General features: G+C 41.6%; 1 long non-coding RNA gene across 4 annotated transcripts in view; it reads right to left on the bottom strand.

Annotated features, from left to right (window-relative positions):
* LOC148152110 (uncharacterized) overlaps positions 1-21,150 on the bottom strand; it is a 41,687-nt gene that overhangs the window by 8,866 nt on the left and 11,671 nt on the right. For 3 of the 4 annotated variants that reach the window (XR_015757013.1, XR_015757014.1, XR_015757015.1), the window contains exon 3: positions 20,201-20,424. This is a non-coding gene — a long non-coding RNA (uncharacterized LOC148152110). Of the gene's footprint in view, positions 1-17,390; positions 17,687-20,200; positions 20,425-21,150 lie in introns of those variants that run through there. The other variant, XR_015757012.1, reaches the window with a different exon arrangement.

The following is a 21,150-nucleotide window of genomic DNA, read 5'->3' as shown; positions in this document are numbered from 1 at the left end:
CTCCACCACATTCCCCCATGTGAAAACGTTGCCTACAAGTCCCTTTTAAATCTTTCCCGTCTCACTGTCAACCTATGCCTCTAATATTGGACTTCTCCACCATGAGAAAAAGATCTTTTGTAATTTACTCTATCCATGCTCCTCATCATTTTACGGATCAGCCGCTGATGCTCAAGGGCAAAAAAAGCCCCAACCTATTCAGCCTGTAGCCTAAACCCTCCAGTCCTGGCAACATCCTTATAAATCATTTCTGAACCTCTTCAAGTGTAATAACACCTTTCCAACAGCAGGGAGATCAGAATGGAATGCATTATTCGAAAAGTGGCTTAACCATGGCCTGTACAGCTGCAACATGACATCCCAACTCCAATACTCAATGCACTGACTAATGAAATCAAGCATACCATCCTGTCCAACTGCGAGTGGAGTGCCACAAGGATCGGTGCTGGGTCCTCTACTTTTTGTCATTTACATAAATGATTTGGATGCGAGCATAAGAGGCACAGTTAGTAAGTTAACAGATGACACCAAAATTGGAGGTGTAGTGGACAGCGAAGAGGGTTACCTCAGATTACAACAAGATCTTGATCAAATGGGCCAATGGACTAAGAAGTTGCAGATGGAGTTTAATTTAGATAAATGTGAGATGCCGCATTTTGGGAAAGCAAATCTTAGCAGGACTTATACACCTAATGGTAAGGTCCTAGGAGTGTTGCTGAACAAAGAGACCTTGGAGTGCAGGTTCATAGCTCCTTGAAAGTGGAGTCGCAGGTAGATAGGATAGTGAAGATGGTGTTTGGTATGCTTTCCTTTATTGGTCAGAGTATTGAGTACAGGAGTTGGGAGGTCATGTTGCGGCTGTACAGGACATTTGTTAGGCCAATGTTGGAATATTGCCTGCAATTCTGGTCTCCTTCCCATCGGAAGGATGTTGTGAAACTTGAAAGGGTTCAGAAAAGATTCACAAGGATGTTGCCAGGGTTGGAGGATCTGAGCTAGAGGGAGAGGCTGAATAGGTTGGGACTGTTTTCCCTGGAGTGTCGGAGGCTGGGGGGGTGACCTATAGAGGTTTACAAAATTATGAGGGGTATGGATAGGATAAATAGGCAAAGTCTTTTCCCTGGGATCGGGGAGTCCAAAACTAGAGGGCATAGGTTTAGGGTGAGAGGGGAAAGATATAAAAGTGATCTATGGGGCAACTTTTTCACGCAGAGGGTGGTACGTGTTTGGAATGAGCTGCCAGAGGATGTGGTGGAGGCTGGTACAATTGCAACATTTAAGAGGCATTTGGATGGGTATATGAATAGGAAGGGTTTGGAGGGATATGGGCCAGGTGCTGGCAGGTAGGTCTAGATTGGGTTGGGATATCTGGTCAGCATGGATGGGTTGGACCGAAGGGTCTGTTTCCATGCTGTACATCTCTATGACTCTATGACTCCACTTTCAAGGAACTATGCACCTGCACCCCTAGGTCTCTGTTCAGCAACCCTCCTATCATTAGCTGTATAAGTCCTGCCCTGGTTTGCGTTACCAAAATGCAAAATTTCACGTTAATCTAAATTAAACTCAATCTATCATTCCTCGACCCATTGGCCCATCTGATCACGGCCCCATTGTACTCTGAGATAACTATCTATTGCACCACATAGTTTGGTGTCTTCCGCAAACTTTCAAACCATATCTCCCATACTTTTCTGAAGCAGTACAATCAAGGCTTTTGTTAGGCAATGGTCTATTCCCAATTGGTGTTCATTATTACTGTTAAAGGTCTTATTAACAGCCCAACTTGCCCAAGGTTGCAATCTTACCAAATTTGCCATACAAACTAGCCGTTGAGAAATCTTAACATGGAACCAGAGTGGGTTCTTGGCAAATACAACTCAGCGCGTGTTTTAAAGTATTTCCATCATACCTACAGCCAAATGCAGATCAGGGCATGATCCACAGGCACAGGTCAACTGCATCGTTCCACCACAGACATTGACATTGACTTACATGGGGGCATTGCCAACATCCTGGCATGCTCCAAAGTACTGCAAGGGCAGAGTTGTTTAGCCAGGCACACCTACAATCTGCAGAATACAGCTGCATTGGTTATAGGTGCTCTGGATAGAGACACAAACTATGAACATGGTTCAGGCTGCCAACAGGGCTGTTCACTTGCTCTCTCAGTGCACAGTATCTCCTACAATGCCAACAATAAGTATGACATGCCTTACCCTGTTGTGCCTTGCATTGGCAATTGGCACAAATGCACAACCAGGGAAGTGTCCATGCTGTGCAGGGGTCCTTTAGTTAAGGGCAAGGGCATTTTGTCACGTGTCAGTGTGCCACATCAGCCTAACACCTGCACCATGTGGCAGGAATGTTCACGCCAAACACACTGAATCTGCACCAGGCTGTGAGACACATCTTAGGAAGTAGTCCACAATGAAGTACATGGGAATATCTGTCAAAAAGGAGGGCCCTGTACGGTTAGTCAAACACAGCTTCTAATACCAGTCCTGGGCTTTGGTTATTGCCAGGTGTCCAGTCAGGATAGTGTTGGACAGGGGTGCTCTCTGTGCTCCAAGGAGTGTGGCACAGTCAGTGCTTTATTCCCATAGGGACCAGTCTGAGGCGGGTAGATGTGGTGACATCACGGAGATACTTGACCACCAGCCAGAGATCTGAGCAGGTGAGGACTGGTACTGGCAGGACAGCCCATTTGAAGAGGAGGGCCATAGTTATCCAGTTGCCTCTGATCACAGAGCCTAAGGGAGATAGGGGGTGGAGAAGGGGGAGATAGGGAGGAAAGTGCAGGCACATGAACATGACAGGCTGGGGAAGTATGATGCCTGTGATATTGAAGGAATGGGCAGCTAGAAAGGTAATATTATTGGTCACAGCAGCACGTTAACACAGTTATGAGGCAAATGTCCAGGAGAACAGCCATGAACAGCAATGACTGAGATAAGTAAGCCGATGATTCAGAAAGGTGGCGTATCTCCATTAGTAACTGGGCAGTCACATGGGAACAATATTGGCCATGAACACATGGTACACTGGCCATACTGCCTATTCCCCAGTCACCCTAGAGTATTGGATATCTCTTTGTGTTACACTTTGCAGTCATTATCACTGCTGGGGATCACACTTGGATGTACACTCCTGAGCACTCAGGCACCCAAATGTGACCAAGGTTGAGGGGAGGGGGATTGGGAGGTGGGATGTAGTGGGGTGTGGTGATGGTGGTCACCTAAGACATCAGAACAAGCCATCTACATTCATTCCTAACCCTGCTCCCACATGATACATATGGCATTCATTATGAGTCCCCAACAATTGCACTTCACTCATGTCCAAAATGTGATGTTGCAGGGCAAAGGATGGTGGTCTTAAGGTGGATGTCTGCTGAGATGCTGTGGGAATGGGGCATGGATAGGGCAGAAATCGAATGTGCCTCTCACCACAAGGGCTCAAATGCCAATTAATCTGGGGAGTTATGGCAAGAAAGCTCGCTCAACCATTGGGCAAGTTTATTCCACCAAACCTGGTGTGATGCATGCTTAGCCAAAAAGGGATAAGATTCAGCTCATATTGAAAAGAGTAGGATTTCTTCAGGTTTGCATTCCTGGTAAATGTGCAGTGAACTAACCAACACAACTGTAAAGTGCAAACTGAAAATGTTGAAAATGTCAAAATAATTTGAAAAGGCCCAGAGAAGCAAAAAGTCTATAAACATTTCAGATGTACACCATTCACTGGTAATGGAAACCTTGGAGATTTTTTTATTCCCTCAAAGGATGAGGCCATCGCTGGCTAGGCCAGAATTTATTGCTCATCCCTAAGAGTTAACAACATTGCTGTGGGTATGGAGTCACAGTTAGGTCAGACCAGGTGATAATGGCAGTTTCCTTTCCTAAAGGACAGAGTGAACCAGGTGGATTTTTCCCGACAATCAGCAATGGATTCATGATCATCAAACTCTTAATTCCAAAATATTTATTGAATTCAAACTCAGCATCTGCTGAAAGCGAGTCCCCAGAACATTACTGGGCCGCCCGATCACAGTCCAGATATAGTACAACTAGGCAGTTGCCTTCGCTTAAAGCCTCATCTTGAACCTATTTAGTGACAGTCTCCAATCTCCTGAGGAGATGGTTTATACTGTGATGGTGTGTTTTTAAGCATTACCTGATATAATTTGGGATCCTCACTCTGTCTGGCATCGCAATCTCCACCTATTTTGAGCCTGTTGCAGGGACTTAAAGACAAATTTTAAAGTCATAAATGCAAAATTTCTGTCACGGATGCTGCTGGAGGATTTCATGAGCTTTGAGCAGAACTCGAGTCTGTGCCTGCAAGGCAAGTTAGAAAGTTACATGTTATATGCAAAGCCAGATGTCAGGCAACTCTAGTTTCTTGTTAAAATGTTTCTTGCTGACCTCCTTCATGAGAGTCAGCACTGTTTCTGAGGGAAAATTGTGAGATTATTCTTTCTACTTTTCAAACCAGAATTATTAAAGCAACAGTTAAGAATGAACAGTATTAGTGGACATTTAAAAATTTGTAATCAAGTTCCAAAGATTATGACAAATAGTTCCTGGGAAAACTTAGGAGTGTCAAGAAATATGAGCTGGTGATGAACACAAACTTCTCAAAATACTTGGACATGTAGAAACCACAATTTTCTGGAATTGCTCATCTGTCATCACCGAACACAAATTTATTTCCATTGCCAAGAGACTGCAGAACACATTGGTAACCCAATGTTACTAACCTTCACAAAGCTTCCTCTGTGGATTGAGCAACCAATAATGTTTAAAAAACCCACAAGATCCTCCTTTAACATGGGTACAAACCTCCAACTTTTGCCTATCATCATAGTCTATTCTGTACTTCAGAAAATTCAAGAGTTAAAATTGAATGTGCAGATAAAATAACACACAGATTCTTTTTTTCACCAATGACCTACTTCATGGGAGACCTTCTCTGATTATGTAGTATGTTACAAATATTTCTAAAGCAACCTTGGATAGCTACCATTACCATGCATTAGGGGATGGGATGTGATGTGTGCAGTGGAACAAGTACCCAATAATAGTCCTAATAGTAGGGAGTCTGACTGTCTCTATCAGGGCATTGAGGGGTCAATGCCCTGATTTTCCTCATCCCCCCTCAGATGAAATCATTTGGGATTATGGAGGTTAATCTTTCCCAGCTCTCACTCCACATTACCCACCTTTCGAGTGTTGCAAAATGATCTAATTTGGCATTGCTTTAAAAGTTTAAAAGTTGTTTTCTTGGCACAGCTTGGACTATACATATTTATTTCCGCAAACACAAAAGGAATTTTCCAATTAACACAAAAATCCGAAATATTTCCCAACTACTATTGCTTCTAACTCATCTAGTGCTGTTAACATATGTGAAGCAGATGGAGGCCTATTTAGAGTGCACTTCTTTCCAAACTAGTTTATTGGAAGTAGAGAAAAGAATTACAATAATTAATAGTATAATCATTGGAATGATTTTGTCCAAATTATACTCATATCGTGCATCAGCTGCTAGGCAGAGAATTCAATGTATTCTCTTCATAATTTTCAAACTGTGAAAATTGACACAATTGTTCAGTACTGATGGCCAATTATTAGCTTGGCCTGGATTAAAATCTAGCTCCTGGAGGTTAAGGGCAGTTTAAATAAACAATGACACTATTCACCTTGCTGGGTTTTCCCTGCCCATCCTTGCTTTGACAGGAAATAAGGTAGCAAGCACTCATTTCTTGATGAAGTGTTGCAGTATTGTTTCCAGGCAACTGATTCATTACGCGTTATGACTAATTCTGACACTGGGTATTAAAATATTGATCTGTGTCACTACCAGGATATGAGAAGTATATTGCAACTTCAATCAAATGAGCAAAAAGAAATGATAAATTTTGGCACTGACTGAACATCCTTGCTTTAAACCCAGAATGACCACCAGTTGAGCAAAGACCAAGGTGAATATAAGGCTTCAACATACTGAGGCTCAGACGATATTTGCCCTCCCTGGCCTCATTTGTACATCGGTAGTCTGTCCAAAATGGGCAGAAGCAGCTGCAGGAGTGAATTGGTGGCCCAGCAGGAGGCCAGCTGCAGGTTAGAGCAAACAATTCACACCACTGAGGAAAATCCATGGAAGGAAGGAGGGAGCCCAAGAAAGGTGAGGCCTAAATTTTCCTCATGTGCACTACCGGAGTACTCCTGCTCCTTCTGGAACCATGAAGCAAGTTTTTGCAAAAAAATTATTCTAAAACTTACTTTTGTGATTGCCACTCCTAGCTCTGCTGTTCACCAAGTTCATCTGGCGAGAAAACTGCAAACCACCAGGTTCAGGACCCTGAGCAAAGTAACAGTCCAATTCCTGTCATCCAAGCCCAGTCTATGTACTTGAATGGGACCACCCCCCCATTAGTTTCAGATGGGTGTCCCTGGTCAGAGGAGCAGATTCAAATCAAAGGCTGCTCAAAGCAAGTGTGGTGTCAGCAGGTAAGTTTGCCTCTAATTATGGCCCTAGTTTCTACTAGTAAAGCAGGGTCAGAATCACCCTTGGTACTATGATTGTAAATAAAGAATACCTTTTGGGGAATATGAAATGAATAGCACCATATTTTTGTGTGAAATAATTGAAGTCTCAAAGACTGCTCACAAAAACTTTCCAACGTATTGAGAAAGTGATGGTACAAACTGGTTAGAAATTTCACTATCTGCATGTAGTTAACACTCCATTACTCAATTTTTCCAGCAAGATAACAAATCATATCTGAACTATGAGTACACTACATGTCATACCTATTTCACTCAAACAGCAGGAATTACAGGTTTGCCAAGATTCTGTGCTGTTCAGATTCATGCATGGCAATATATTGACAAATGTTTGCTTACCTGTAAATAAAGCAGTTTCCAGATTGTACTGCCTAGAATGGTTGCTCTTTCCTGACACAGGCACTCTGCCATTCTGCCAGTTCAATACCACATCTTTCCTTTATTCTCTGGCCTTTGATGTCAGTTACGTCTCCCAAATGTAATCAAACAGTAGCCTCCCTGAATGGATGATTTTGCTTGCTTTGCTCAATCTATAATTTGTTTGCCTGAACTTTAAAAATCAATTGTTTGTATTATTTGCAAAGAAACTTATCATGTGTTTTATGACAGTCTCATGAAACCATTTTAAGCAGGTCGGTTAAGACAACAGGATGAGGAACAAAGCACTTGTTCTCTCACATTACACAACAACAAATCATTTCTACATTTTAGAAATTCCTCTCAGAGCCAGCACTAACAAAATAACATTAGCTCGACATTCATCTCATGTGTTGTCTGTCGAATCTTGCTGTCCATAAATCAGTTGCAGGATGAGCTATTATATATAATTAACAACATTCACTCCATATGAACATTAATAAATTGGCTGTGCTTTAGAAAGTCATAAGGCCATAACATGATTCTAAGTCAATGAAAGTCCTTTTCTCTCTTCACTGAATTTCCATCTCTATCCAGCTTTTATACTATTTTAAGAATACAGAGATAGTGTACATTCTGTTTCTCTAATACTCCTATTTACACTGTGATTTCAGCCACTTTCTTTCATTTCCTGTGTCTTCTTTGGCTTAAGTAGGTGCACAATATGTAGAAAATTGTAAACATATTTAGAGTCATAAGGATGTACGGCATGGAAACAGACCTTCTGGTCCAACTCATCCATGCCAATCAGACATCCTAAACAAATCTAGCCCCATCTGCCAGGATTTGGCCCATATCCCTCTAAAAAGCACAGCAGGTCAAGCAGCATCAGAGGAGCAGGAGAGTCAATGTTTCAGGTCTAAACCTTTCCTCAGGACTGGAGAGGGGGAAGAGGGCTGAGAAATAAACAAAGGGAGGGTGGGGCTAGTGGAAAGGTAGGCAGACTAGCAATAAGAGAATGCAGTAGGAGATGGCTGTGATTGGTCAGTGGGAAGGGTGGAGTGGATGGGTGGCAAGGAAGATAGATAGGTTAGGTCAGGTCAGGTCAAGGGAGCAAGATGGACAGGAAGGGCTGGACTTGAGATGAAGTGGGAGGTGGGGAGATTGAAAGCTTGTGAATTTGAAATCATGGCCTTAACATATAATTCACCAGCCTTCAAATCCCCACTCTCCACTTCATCTCAGACCTAGCCCTCTCTCTCAAACCCAAATCCTTAACCTGACCCTATCTGTCCATCTTCATTTCCACCCGTTCACTCCACCCTTCCCACTGATCAATCACAGCTATCGCCTACCTGCATCCACCTATCACCATCCCGCCCACCTTTCACCACACCCCCACACCCTCCCTCTATTTATTTCTCAGTCCTCTTCCCCCTTCCCAGTCCTGATTAAAGGTTTGGACCTGAAACATTGACTCCTCTGCGCTTCTGATGCTGCTTGACCTGCTGTGTTTTTTCCACCTCCACACTTTATCGACTCTGACATTCCAGCAGTTGCAGTCCTCACTATCTCCATATCCCTCGGAATCCTTCCTATTCATACACCCATACAGAGGCCTTTTAAAAGTTATAATTGCATCAGCCTCCACCACTTCCTCTGGCAGCTCATTCCGTACATTCACCCTCAGTGTGAACAACTTGCCCCTTAGGTCCCTTTTAAATCTTTCTCATCTCACCTTAAACCTATCCTGTCTAATTTTGGGCTCTGCCACACCAGGGAAATAAACCTTGTCTATTCACCCGATCCATGCCACATATGGTTTTATAAACCTCTATAAGGTCACCCCTCAGCCTCCGACGCTCCAGGGAAAACAGCCCCAGCCTATTCACCCCCTTCCTATAGCTCAAACCCTCCACCCTGACAACATCCTTGTAAATCTTTTCTGAACCCTTTCAAGTTTCACAACATCCTCCTATAGCAGAGAGACCAGAAGTGCATACAGTAATCCAAAAGTAGCCGAACCAATATCCTGTACAGCTGCAGCATGACCTCCCAACTCCTATATTCAATTCACTGACTAACAAAGGCAAGCATACCAAATGCCTTCTTCACTATCCTATCCACTTGTGACTTTACTTTCACAACACTATGAACCTGCATTCCAATGTCTCTTTGTTCAGCAACACTCGCCAGGAACTTACCATTAAGTGTATAAACCCTGTCACAATTTGCCTTTCCAAAATGCAGCACCTCACATTTATCTAAATTAGATTCCACTGCCACTCCACCGCCCTCTGGCCCATCTGATCAATATACTGTTCTACTCTGAGGTAACTTTCTTCGCCGTCCACTACACCTCCAATTTTGGTGTCATCTACAAACTTAATAACTATACCTCCTATGTTCACCTCCAAATCATTTATGTAAATGACAAAACAAAGAGGACCCAGCACCGATCCTTGTGGCACACTGCTGGTCACAGGCCTCCAGTCTGAAAAACAACCCTCCCCAACCATCCTCTGCCTTCTAAATTTGAGCCAATTCTATATCCAAATCGCTAGTTCTCCCAGTATTCCATGTGTTCTAACCTTGCTAACCAGTCTACCATGAGGAGCCTTGTCGAACACCTTACAAAGCCCACATAGATCATGTCCGCTAATCTGCCCTCATTAATCCTCTTTATTACTTCTTCAAAAACCTCAATCAAGTTAGTGAAACATAATTTCCCACACACAAAGCCATGCTGACTATCCCTAATCAGTCCTTGCCTTTCCAAATACATCTAAATCCTGTCCCTTAGGATTCCCCCAACAACTTGCCCACCACCAACGTCAGGCTCACTGGTCTATAGTTCCCTGCCTTGTCCTTACCACCTTTCTTAAATAGTGGCACCATGCTAGCCAACCTCCAGTCTTCTGGTACCTCACCTGTGACTATCACTGATACAAATATCTCAGCAAGAGGCCCAGCAATCACTTCCCTAGTTTTCAAGACTTGTAGAATACACCTGATCAGCTCCTGGGGATTAACTACCTTTACGCATTTTAAGATGTAAAATGGACATTTTTCAAGATGTCGCTATTTATTTCCCCACCTTCTATAACTTCCATATGCTCCTCCAAAGTAAACACTAATACAAAATGCTTGTTTAGTATCTCCCCTATTTCCTACAGTTCCACACATATGCAGCCTTGCTGATCTTTAAGGGGTCCTGCTCTCTCCCTAGTTACCCTTTTGTCCTTAATGTATTTGTAGAATCCCTTTGGAATCTCCTTAATCCTATTTGCCAAAACTATCTCATGTCCCCTTTTTGCTCTCCTGATTTCCCTCTTAAGTATATTCCCACTGCCTTTATACTCTTCTGGGGATTCACTCGATCTCTGCTATCTATACCTGAAATATGATTCCTGCTTTTTCTTTAGACAGACCAGGTTTCGAATCTTCTACCTAGTTTGTTCACCCACATTGTCCATGTTCTTCTTCATATGTTCTTTATTCATATTTCCAAGTTTCCAATTCTTCTTCTATTTCCTTATTTTCCATCTGCTCATCAGTTTCCAGATTTATTTTCCTCATTTTCCCATTCCAAAAATTATGCTAGCTATTGATGACTATAATTTTTGAACATTCTGTTCTTTTGTACGTTGTGTTTTCATTTTGTCTCCAGTCTTTGCTCTCTGGAATCTCCCTGAGTGCTATTAATGTGTCAACATTTGAAGCAGCTGAAATAGTCTGATATTCCAATGTAACAAGAATTTTTCCAGATTGATGTGAGCAGGTCTACTGAGAGACTGCCACATTGTTCAAGAGCTGTGCCTTTCATGAGACATGAAGCTTTTGGCCAGGCAATTTTAACTCCCAGTTCTCACATCAAGGCTGCATTCCACCGAGTGTGGTATCAAGGAGCCCTGGCAAAACTGGAATCATTGGGTGTCGGGTGCAATCTCTCGGCTGATCGTCGATATACCTGACATATAGGAAGATAGTTGTGGTAGTTGGAAGTCAGTCATCTCAGCTCCAGGACATCCCTGCAAGAGTTCCCCAGGGTAGTGCCCTATTCCCAACCATCTCCAGCTGCTTCACCAATAACCTGCTCTCCATCATAAGGTCAGAAGTGGGGATCTTTGCCGTTGATTGCAACTTTCAGCACTATTTGCAACTCCTCAGATACTGAAGCAGATCATGTCCAAATGCAACAAGACCTGGACCATATCCAGGCTTAAGCTAACATGTGGCGAGTAACATTTATGCTACACAAGTGCCAGGCCATGACCATCACCAATAAGAGACAATCTAACCACTGTCTCTTGAAATTTATTAGTATTGCCATCAATGAATCGCCAACATTCAACATCCTGGTGTTATCATTGAGCAGACACTCAACTGGACTCACCACATAAACACAGTGGCTACAAAGGCAGGTCAGAGGGCAGGAATACTGCAGCAAGTAACTTATCTCCTGACTTCCCAAAGCCTGTCTGTCATCTGCACGGCACAAGTTAAGACTGTAATGGAAAGTACCCCACTTAATTGGATGGGTGCAGCTCCAGCACCACTTAATGAGCCTGACACCATCCAGAGTAAAGCAGCCTGCTTGATTGGCACCACATCCACAAGCATTCACTCCCTCCACAACTGATGCTCAATAGCAGCAGTGTATACTATCTGCAAGACACTGTAAAACTTCACCAATGATCCTCAGACAGCATCTTCCAAACCCACAACCACTTCCATTTAGAAGGACAAGAGCAGCGGATACATGGGAACACCACCACCTTTAAGTTCCCCTCCAAGCTGCTCACCATTCTGATTTGGAAGTATGTCACCATTCCTTCATTATTGCTGGGTCAAAATCCTGGAATTCCCTCCCTATTCGCATTGTGGGTCAAACCACTGGAGGTGGACTGCAGCGGTTCAAGAAGGCAGCTCATCACCATTTTCTCAAGGACTACTAAGGATGGACAATAAAGGTTGGCCAGCCAGCCACACCCACATCCCACAATTCAATTAAAATTAACCTGAGATCCCAATCAATTGTCCACCTGAAACCAAAGGGGAATTGCAGTTGGTCAGCTGATGTGAAATGTAGAACAGGAGGAGGTCACCAACTGGGATTAAAAGAATGGTCTCTAATACTCTGTAAGATGTGCGAAGGAGATTTTGGATCTCCTTTTAACAGAGAAGTGAGAGGCAGCTGGAATCAGGTGTGCCTGTTTAGATGAATGTAAAATCTTCTACGGTATTATCTGCAAAGATCCAGAGAAAGTTTCATTCACGTGCTGCTTTAAAATAATACTACTGTTAAAAAATAACTGTTTTGGGATCTTACCATTCATAAATTGAAACTTACACCTTGTCCTGGACACTCATTCTTTGACTTATTCCTACGATTCTCTGACACAGAAATGTTAAACAGGTGAACATGCACTGAAGTTTACACGAATGAGAGATGATCTTATTGAAATGTGCCAGATCTTAAATGGACTGGATAGACTGAATACCAAGAGAATGTTTCCACATTGAGACTAAAACTAAGGAATATGGTCTTAAGTAAAAGAGGTTTTCTTTTCAAGAGAGAGATGAGGAGTTTTCTTTTTCTCTCAGCTGATTGTTGTATGATGAAATCCTGTTCCTGAAGACGGTGGAAGCTGAAACTTATTCATGCCTGAGTTAGATAGATTAGCAATGGAAGTAAAATATTATTGATGCAGGCAAAAAAAGTGGAGATGACACTTCAGTCAAATCAGCCATGTTCTTATTATAAGGTGGATAAAGCCTGGTGGGCTAAATGGCCAACTCCTGTTCATCAGTCCTGTGTTCCTATATTCTTCTCCTCCACCATCTTCCACCAAGTAGCACGCACACATTGAGATTCTGTATGGATCATTTGAGTCTATCCTGTCTCTTTGTTGACTCTGTTGTTTTGATTCTACATAAAAGCCATCATATTTCTCTCAGTGAGAACTCACATGATGTGCAGGACAGAAAAATGGCTTCTTTCTCTGCTGTAAATATTCTATGATACTAAGACAACAGAGGCCTGGCCTACTATTCTATTATATTCTATTCTATACACGTTATCAATTGCATGCAGTGAGTGAGTAAAATTGAACTCTGGGCCATAGCTAATGGTAGGCTTAAACACCTAATTTTCATAACCTCAAAGTAAATTTAAAATGCAGAAAAGAAAAATAATACTTGCTATTTATACATGTCATGTAATCAGCAGATCAGAAAAATGTGAACCTATAAGGCTGAAATTATATTCATTGCCACTCATTTAAATTCTAGTCCTAAGCTTCATATCAGGTGCAATATTTAAATGTTACCCATTACTCATCAAAAAAAGTTAGAGGAAAGACACTTTGCCTTTCCTCCCTGTGTTACATCCCATAATTAGCCCATATGCAGAGGAGAAGCAGTCTGGTAAGCCTTGTATTCATGGTCACTTACAACAGATATTTGAATTGTTTACTCAATATAGTAAATCAATTTCCCATTGAGGTTGTAGAAGCTGCAGATTCTGCCCATGCATTGGTATTGTGTTATGTTGTGAGCTCACCCAAATATGCCAACAAAGTTCAACCCAGGAATACACCTTCACACTTGGCACTTTGATGATCACAGCCAAGCTAAGGACATGGCACCTGTATCCGCCCTAGCAGCTGAGAACCCACATTCAGATTTCCAATTTCACTCAAAATTTGGTAATGTAAACAGAAAGAACGCGAGTCTGCCAAGCCCAAGTTCCAAGAATGTATAATCAATTTCCTGTTATGCAACTTTCCAATGCTCAATAAATGACAACCTGTGACTACTATTGGGTGCAGCATTTTATTAAAAATCCAATAAACTGAGTCTGTTAGTACCTGGCTGTGTTTAATTTGAACCCAAATGGATAGCCGTAGAAAATAAATGTGTTCTGGGAGCCACTAAATCGCGACCATATTTCCAGTTCTACAGGTGTTGCCTTTATGAGTTTCTGTTTTTCATTATTATTGCAGAATGCAGCACATGTGTTGTATTTGGATCCATTCCAAAAAGCAATCACTCTAGAGTGTTCGTCCCTCTTATAGTGTCGTAATACATTCATAGTTAACTTTATAAAGCAGGAAGTTACCAATTGGTAGATTTTGTGACCTGCTGCTTCCAAGAAATTGCATGTTGTGTGTAGTTATCCATTTATCAAATTTCGCAACAATTTGGCACAATTACACCAATAGAATAGAAAAAAATCCTTATGAATTAGACTGGGGCCAGCAAATCTTCGTCCTTATCTCCAATGCAAACTTCCATAAAGGTGATATTTGAGGGCAGAACCTCACTGACCCCTGACCTGGTTCTCTATATCTGAGTACATGTTATCAGGGGACTGATGGGGCTTTCTCAGACCAGCTCAAGGACCTGCCTGCCAGTTAGAATTCCAGGTAAAAGGAAGTCCAGCAGGTTCCTGACCAGCATAAGGAAAGTCCACTGACATTGGATCATGGCTAGATTCATAAATATTTTCGTTTTGCATGTTCTTTTAGTCCCTTTGACGAGTAAGTCTTTCTAAATACAAACAAGCCTGCTTGGTTATTTCAATTGAGAGCTTATCAGTATTTAGATGAATGCGTTACTCCTTACATGGGTTCCATGACTAAAGCAATGGTTAGCTTACCATGCCATAATCAGGTACAAATATTGTTATTACTCATGAAGGTAAACTGTGTTATTGCTTGATTCAGCAGTTGTGCCTTTTTGATGCTGGGAGTTCCCTCACAGTTTCTACAGAGCTGTAAAATGGCAGATTTCTAGGTAAAGATATGGTCTGTAAATTATTACTTTAAGGTTTGGTCAATCTGATCATGTTGAAACTGGGTTAAACTTAATTCTAGGGCATCACTGAACAACTCTAAAGCAGGGATCTGAAGGTTCATAAAACATACTCTCATTTGCATTGAGGCGGGGGAGGGGGGGGGGGGTCTTGATTGTAGATACGCTGCTGTTGTGCAAATTGAAGAAGACCAAAGTCCAAAGAAGCTTTCTTGTACAACAATGAAATGTTTGACTCTTGTCTTACACTCTGATTGCGCAGAAGACTGAAACAAACTCAACTCTCTCATGCAGAGTGACCTTCTTGAATAAGTGACTAAAAAGTTCAGATCTTTTGAACATCACCATTGAAGAGAGAAACTCACAACATGCCTTCTCAAGTTCATGATCAACATCCTTGTTAGTCTAAAAATACACATGTTCTTCTAACTTTTGGTGAGAATAACACCAAGTCTGATGATGTGTTACCTTGTCCTGGGTTCTAACTCAGTTCGCAAGCTGTTATTCAAGGGTAAATGTCAAAATGCTCATTTCGGATGACACAATGCAATATACTGTAGAATTCTAAAATACAATGTGAGAGTGTTCTTTTTTTTATTTGATTGCACCCTATCATAATAAATTATAATGGGTAAATGGCATAACAAGGACAGGACAGTATTGTTCATAATTTAAAGAAGGCCCTCAGTTTTGCATTTCCCCACCAGGCTCTCATAGTTAGACTAATCAAATGTGGTTTCTTCAAAGCAATTAAGGCTTTAAAATTTCTGGGCTCTGTTCCAGTTTAGAAATGTTTCCTTCTGTTATGCACCATTTTCTACTTCAAGAAGAGAACTTGAAAGCATGTACCATGACCACCATGTATGTTTCTTTTTAACTCTTGCGTGGGGTCTGAGCATCACTGGCAAGACCTGCATTTGTTATACATCCTTGTTGCCTTGAACTGTTTGATTCTGCCTGCTGTTTCACAGAGCAGTTAAGAATCAACCATTGTTCTGTGGATCTGGGGCCACATGTAAGCCAGATCTGGCGAGGATGACAAATTTTGCTTCCCTAAAGTACCTGAGTAAACCAGAAATAGTTCTGTGACAATGAATACAAGGTCACCGTTAGACTAGCTTTTAATTCCAGACTGTCATTAAATTCATATGTCTCAAGCTACCCTGGTAGGATTTGATCCCACTGTCCATGGTCCATTAACCTGGGTCTCAGATTACCAGTCCAGCGGCATTAACATCATACTATCCTCCTGAGTAAATGAGTTAACTACAAGGCAGATTATTGCAAAAGCCGAAAGTATCAATGTCCTAAAACATTCTGCCCCCATTGTGGTACTCAGTACTTGTGTAGACATGCAAAAAGCTTGTTTCTTCATGCATTTTCTACACTTTTGCATCTTAATGGTTCATGTCATTTCATCACATGTGGACAGGGTGGTTAAAAAGGCAGTTGGCATGCTTGTTTTCATTGCTCAGTCTTTTGAGTATAGGAGTTGGGAAGCCATGTTGAGATTGTACAGGACATTGGTGAGGCCTCTTCTAGAATACTGTGTCCAGTTCTGGTCAACCATTTATGGGAAGGATTATTACCAAGCTGGAGAGGGTTCAGATGAGATTTACAAGGATGTTGCTAAGTATGGAAGGTTTGAGTTATAAAGAAAGGCTGGATAGGCTAGGACGTTGTTCATAGAAGCATAGGAGGTTGAGAATTGACCTGATAGAACTGTATAAAAAAAAGAGAAGTACATATAGACTTAATAGAACATGTCTTTTCCCTAGGATGGGGATTTTCAATACTAGGAGACACTTTGTTAAGGTAAGAGGAGAGATATTTGAAAAAGACACGAGGAGAAAACGTTTTACACAGAGGATGGTTTGTGTGTTGAATGAACTTCCTGAGGAAGTTGTGGATGTGGGTACAATTGCAACATTTAAAAGACATTTGGATAAGTGCATGAATAAGAAAGGTTTGGAGAGATAAGGGCCAGGAGCAGGCAGTTGGGAGTAGTATAGTTTGGGATTATGTTTGGCATGGACTGTGTGAATCTATGAGTATGACTGTGACTATTTGGAGGAGTTGGCCATGGAATGAAGGGGAACCTGGAAAATCTTTGGTGCCCAGTTCCCCAAGAATTCTTAATGTGGCTTTGGTTAATCAACCCACATCATGAGACAAGATTGTATTAGAATGATTTGCTAAGTAAATACCTTGCCACAATTTCAATGAGCTTCCCTTAAGCATAACGTCAAGGGCTGAAACTAAGAATGCAAGTTTTAGTCCCCTCCAGTGAGTGGGGAGGTGTGAGAGGTAGGAAGGTGGTGTTGTGGGGGCTAGTGTTTAGGATTTAAGTATTGACTGTATCTATTCACTCCTTTCCCATTTGGCGCAATTTCATCCTTGCTGACTTTCATGAGGATCACACCATACTTTAGCCAACGAGTTAATGGGAGGCCCAAAAAGTTTAAAATATGGAAACTAAAACACCAGCCAGAAGATGACATTGTGGATTTTGAAGAATTATTTCTATTAGAATTTCTTACTGGGATGAGCAGCCCACGCTCCCCCCACCCTCCTCCTGCTCAGAACCCACAAAAATATCCTTGGCTCTTTCCAACTCTGACCTTGCCTCTCTCTTTCCCTCCCCCCTCTCTCTCTCTCTAGATGATGACATCAGCAGCTGAAGCTCTTTGAAAAGTGCAGGTTACACAAAACAGCATTGCTTTAATTGTGTGTTCCGAGCAGATTTCCCATTCCTTCTCATCTGTCCTGGTATCAGCATTGCCCATCCTTCGATATTTACATAAGTTCAAGTAGTCCAGGCCACACACCGAGCTTCCGCAGTGGATTTCCCCTCACTTATCCCAAAACATGGTGCTTGTTAGGCAAGTGTTATCCATTCTCCAGCAACAGTGACACTTCAATCCTTTGCTGCAGGTGAGCTGTTGAGAATGCAGACAGTTGTTTGCTGTAGCCCATTCATTTTCTCACACAGTGCTGCTCTAAAATTCCTTTGCATGATCTACCACCACCCCTTTTTGGAAATCGCTCTATTACAAATTTATGACATTGTTGAATTTTAATTGGGAAGAACAATACATGAACAGCCAGCAGGATCTCCCATCATAGTGCTGTTGAAAAATGAATTACCCACTAAATGTAGAGTGTCTACCATTGTATCACTTATTTAGAAAACAGCAGCTCCCTTTTTTTTGCAGTTGACATTTTATACAACATAATGATGTCTGCAATATTGTTGAGCTATTTCTGATCAAGTCAGTTTTGAACCAAAGAATTAAATTGTTCAATCAATTTAATTAAACAGGAATATTTAACACAACCATTCGGAGAGAATCGCACACATTTCAAATTGTCATATAATGTGAATCCAGTAATTTTCAAGTCAGGGAAGCAGAGTGTTTTATTTTAGTTTTGTTTTGAGGATTGAGCACACAAGTGGTATTTATTTGCCCAAGTATTAACAGAGCTAACAAAGCAAAGTTCTGCTGTGCTATTTTTGGGTGACGCAGTGGCTCAGTGGTTAGCACTGCTGCCTCACAGCCCCAGGGACCTGGATTTGATTCCAGACTCAGGCAACTGTCTGCGTGGAGTTTGCACATTGTCCCTGTGTCTGTGTGGGTTTTCTCCCACAATCCAAAAGATGTGCAGGTTAGGTGAATTAGCCATGCTAAATTGCCCATAGTATTCAGGGATGTGTAGGATAGGTGTGTTAGTCAGAGGTAAATGTAGGGGAATGGGTCTGGGTGGGTTACTTTTTGGAGGGTTGATGTGGACTTGTTGGGCCAAACACTGGAGGAATTCTATGAAACCTTTAATGTGGCTTTGTTAAAATTGGGCCTCAGTTCTGAAACGCTCTCACATTCTTCATATTACCCCTGCAAACAAATAAAGTGCATACAGCTGGAATAGGTTTCTCACAAACCATGCAGCTGGCCCGTGAATGCTCTGTTTCATGCTCTACTGACTGACCTGCCCCACCATCACTAAGCCATTTATTTGTGATATCATTCAAGTGTTTAAATCATAAATCCATTAGGGGTAAATTTGAGTTTTGGAAGCAGTGTGAAACAAACTCATAGCAAGACAAGCAGTCATTTAACATCATACCCAATGTCTTCCAACATTGACTTGGGAAGAACAATTTCACTTTCTTAGCTTAAAAGATTTGTTCAACATTATTTAAACTGAGTGCTAAGCATGTTAAATGCATGCAGTTGGACCAGTTTTCATGGGTTTGGATGTACTGATATTGAGCCTCCCATCACCATACTTGCAGCAATATTTGTGAGATTAGACTAAAACAGGCTAGAAGTCGATAGAAGACTTTCACCACTTAATCTATCTGCCACTTTGTTTGTTTCACTACTTCTTGTTTATGTATAATTTATAACATATTTATTCACAGCTTATATTTATCATTGATAAAATGAACTTAACCCAGAACTATGTGTCCTCTAGAACATAATAGTGACAGGTTAAAAGTGATAGTAATTCATCGACTCAACTCTTCACTTTGTTATATTACACATAAACTCAGTTACATTCTAAGCTGTACTTTGAGGGAGAGATTTTGCAGCATGCAATCATTTATAAATTTTGTTTGGTTTCTTTTCATCATTGGATGGTGGTCTTGATGCTCAAAATACACAGGGAGAAAGCAGTGGGGCTGCTGAAAGACATATTCACCTTCTGTAGTTCACCAGAACACCATCGAAAATTTACTCTTGGGGGTAGCCAAACAAAGAAAGGTAGTTCACAAAAGAGGGATGGCAATGGTGAGGAGTGGCTCCTCCAATCTCACACTGGTAGTCTCCTTAAACTCCTCACTCACTTTGAATCTAACACCATGAAAGAACCAACCTGGGATGGTGGAGCAGCAAGTAATTAGGAAAGTGGAAATTTGAGGGAGTCACCAAGGATAGCATGTGCTAGGATGCAGAGGGCAGGGACAGAGAGCCAGATTATCCTGCGGCTGGGAGAGCAAAGTGGGCGGAGGCAGCTGCAAGGGCTCTGGAGAAGGGTAAGAAGGTTGTCTGAGGGGTATGTTGGGCAAGATGGAAGGTGGGAAGGAGGTTACAAGGTGGGGTACGGAGGTGGAGGTAAAAGAGGGATTGAGTTAAAGAAACACTACAATAGAGATCTGACAGAGAAGGAGGCTGCAAGAGGGGCTATCAGTAAATGAAACCCTGTAAGAGAGGTGTTGGGGAGGAGGCTGCAATAGCAGTTTAGTAGTCTGCAAGGGAGGCATTGGGGAAGAGGGAGGTTACAAGAGGCGCATGGGGAGGGGAAGCATTGTATCTTTTTTTCCATTAATGGGATGTGGATCTTGCTGCCAAGGTCAACATTTGTTGCCCAGCCATGGTTGCCCTTCATAATGTGGCATTGAGATCTGTCTGCTGGAACTGTTGCAATGCACATGGTGTGGGTATACTCACAGTTATATTAAGGAGAAAATTCCAAGTCTTTGAGGCAGTAATACTGAAGGAATGATGATATATTTCCAAATCAGGATGCACAGTGACATGGAGGGACCTTGCAGATGATGGTGTTGACAAGGTATCTGGTGTCTTTGTATTCTAGATGATTGCGGTCATGGGTTTGGAAGGTTCTGCCTTAGTGAATTTCTGCAGTGCATTTTACATGGATGTGAGATGGATGCCTAAAAGAGAGAACAATTTTAAACCTGTCAACAAAGGAATACTCAGCTAACCAGGATCCACGAATAATTGAAATGATTCCTTGCAAATAAATGTGAAATATCTAATTTAAGGTTAACCTCAGGAGCTGCTATGCTTGGGAAGATATTAAAGATCCTAACTGAATGAACACTATCAATTGTTAAATGTAAATCTCAGATTAAAATCTGAGACGTAGTAAATAAGGTTGTAACCATGGTCTAGGTGGATCAAATATCTCACAGAGAACATTACACAGACAATGATAATTGTTTCATAAGGTTTAGTGTGGCTATGGAAATAAACAAGGAACAATCTACAGTAAGAATAGTTAATTGAGGGAAATCTAACATCAATGGCATAAGAATGAAAATGGGCCAAATACATTAGAATCAAAGGTTGGTAGGCAATAAAATAACTGTACAGTTGGCTGTTCAAGGTATTTTTCCTTGAAAGGAAAAGGTAAGGCAAATAATTCAGAACTCCTGGGCTGATTAAAGTAATAGATAACAAAACGGAAAAGAAAAGGTGTGCTGAAGGCAGATGTCAGGTGGATGATACAAACTAAGTGAAAAATGCAGATACTAGAAGCTAAAAAGAAATATAAAAGGATACTAGTGGAAAACATGAAGGGGAATCTCAAAGGCTTCCATAGATCAAGAAATAGTAAAACAATATCAAAAGAAGAAGTGACCTAAAAGGGGAACTTA

The sequence above is a fragment of the Chiloscyllium plagiosum genome, unplaced genomic scaffold (genome assembly GCF_037043375.1).
Source record: "Chiloscyllium plagiosum isolate Xiang-an unplaced genomic scaffold, Cpla_swu_hap1 HiC_scaffold_1, whole genome shotgun sequence".
Classification (NCBI taxonomy): Eukaryota; Metazoa; Chordata; class Chondrichthyes; order Orectolobiformes; family Hemiscylliidae; genus Chiloscyllium; species Chiloscyllium plagiosum.
Note: the sequence above shows the minus strand (reverse complement) of the source record. Positions and strands in the feature narration are given on the sequence as shown.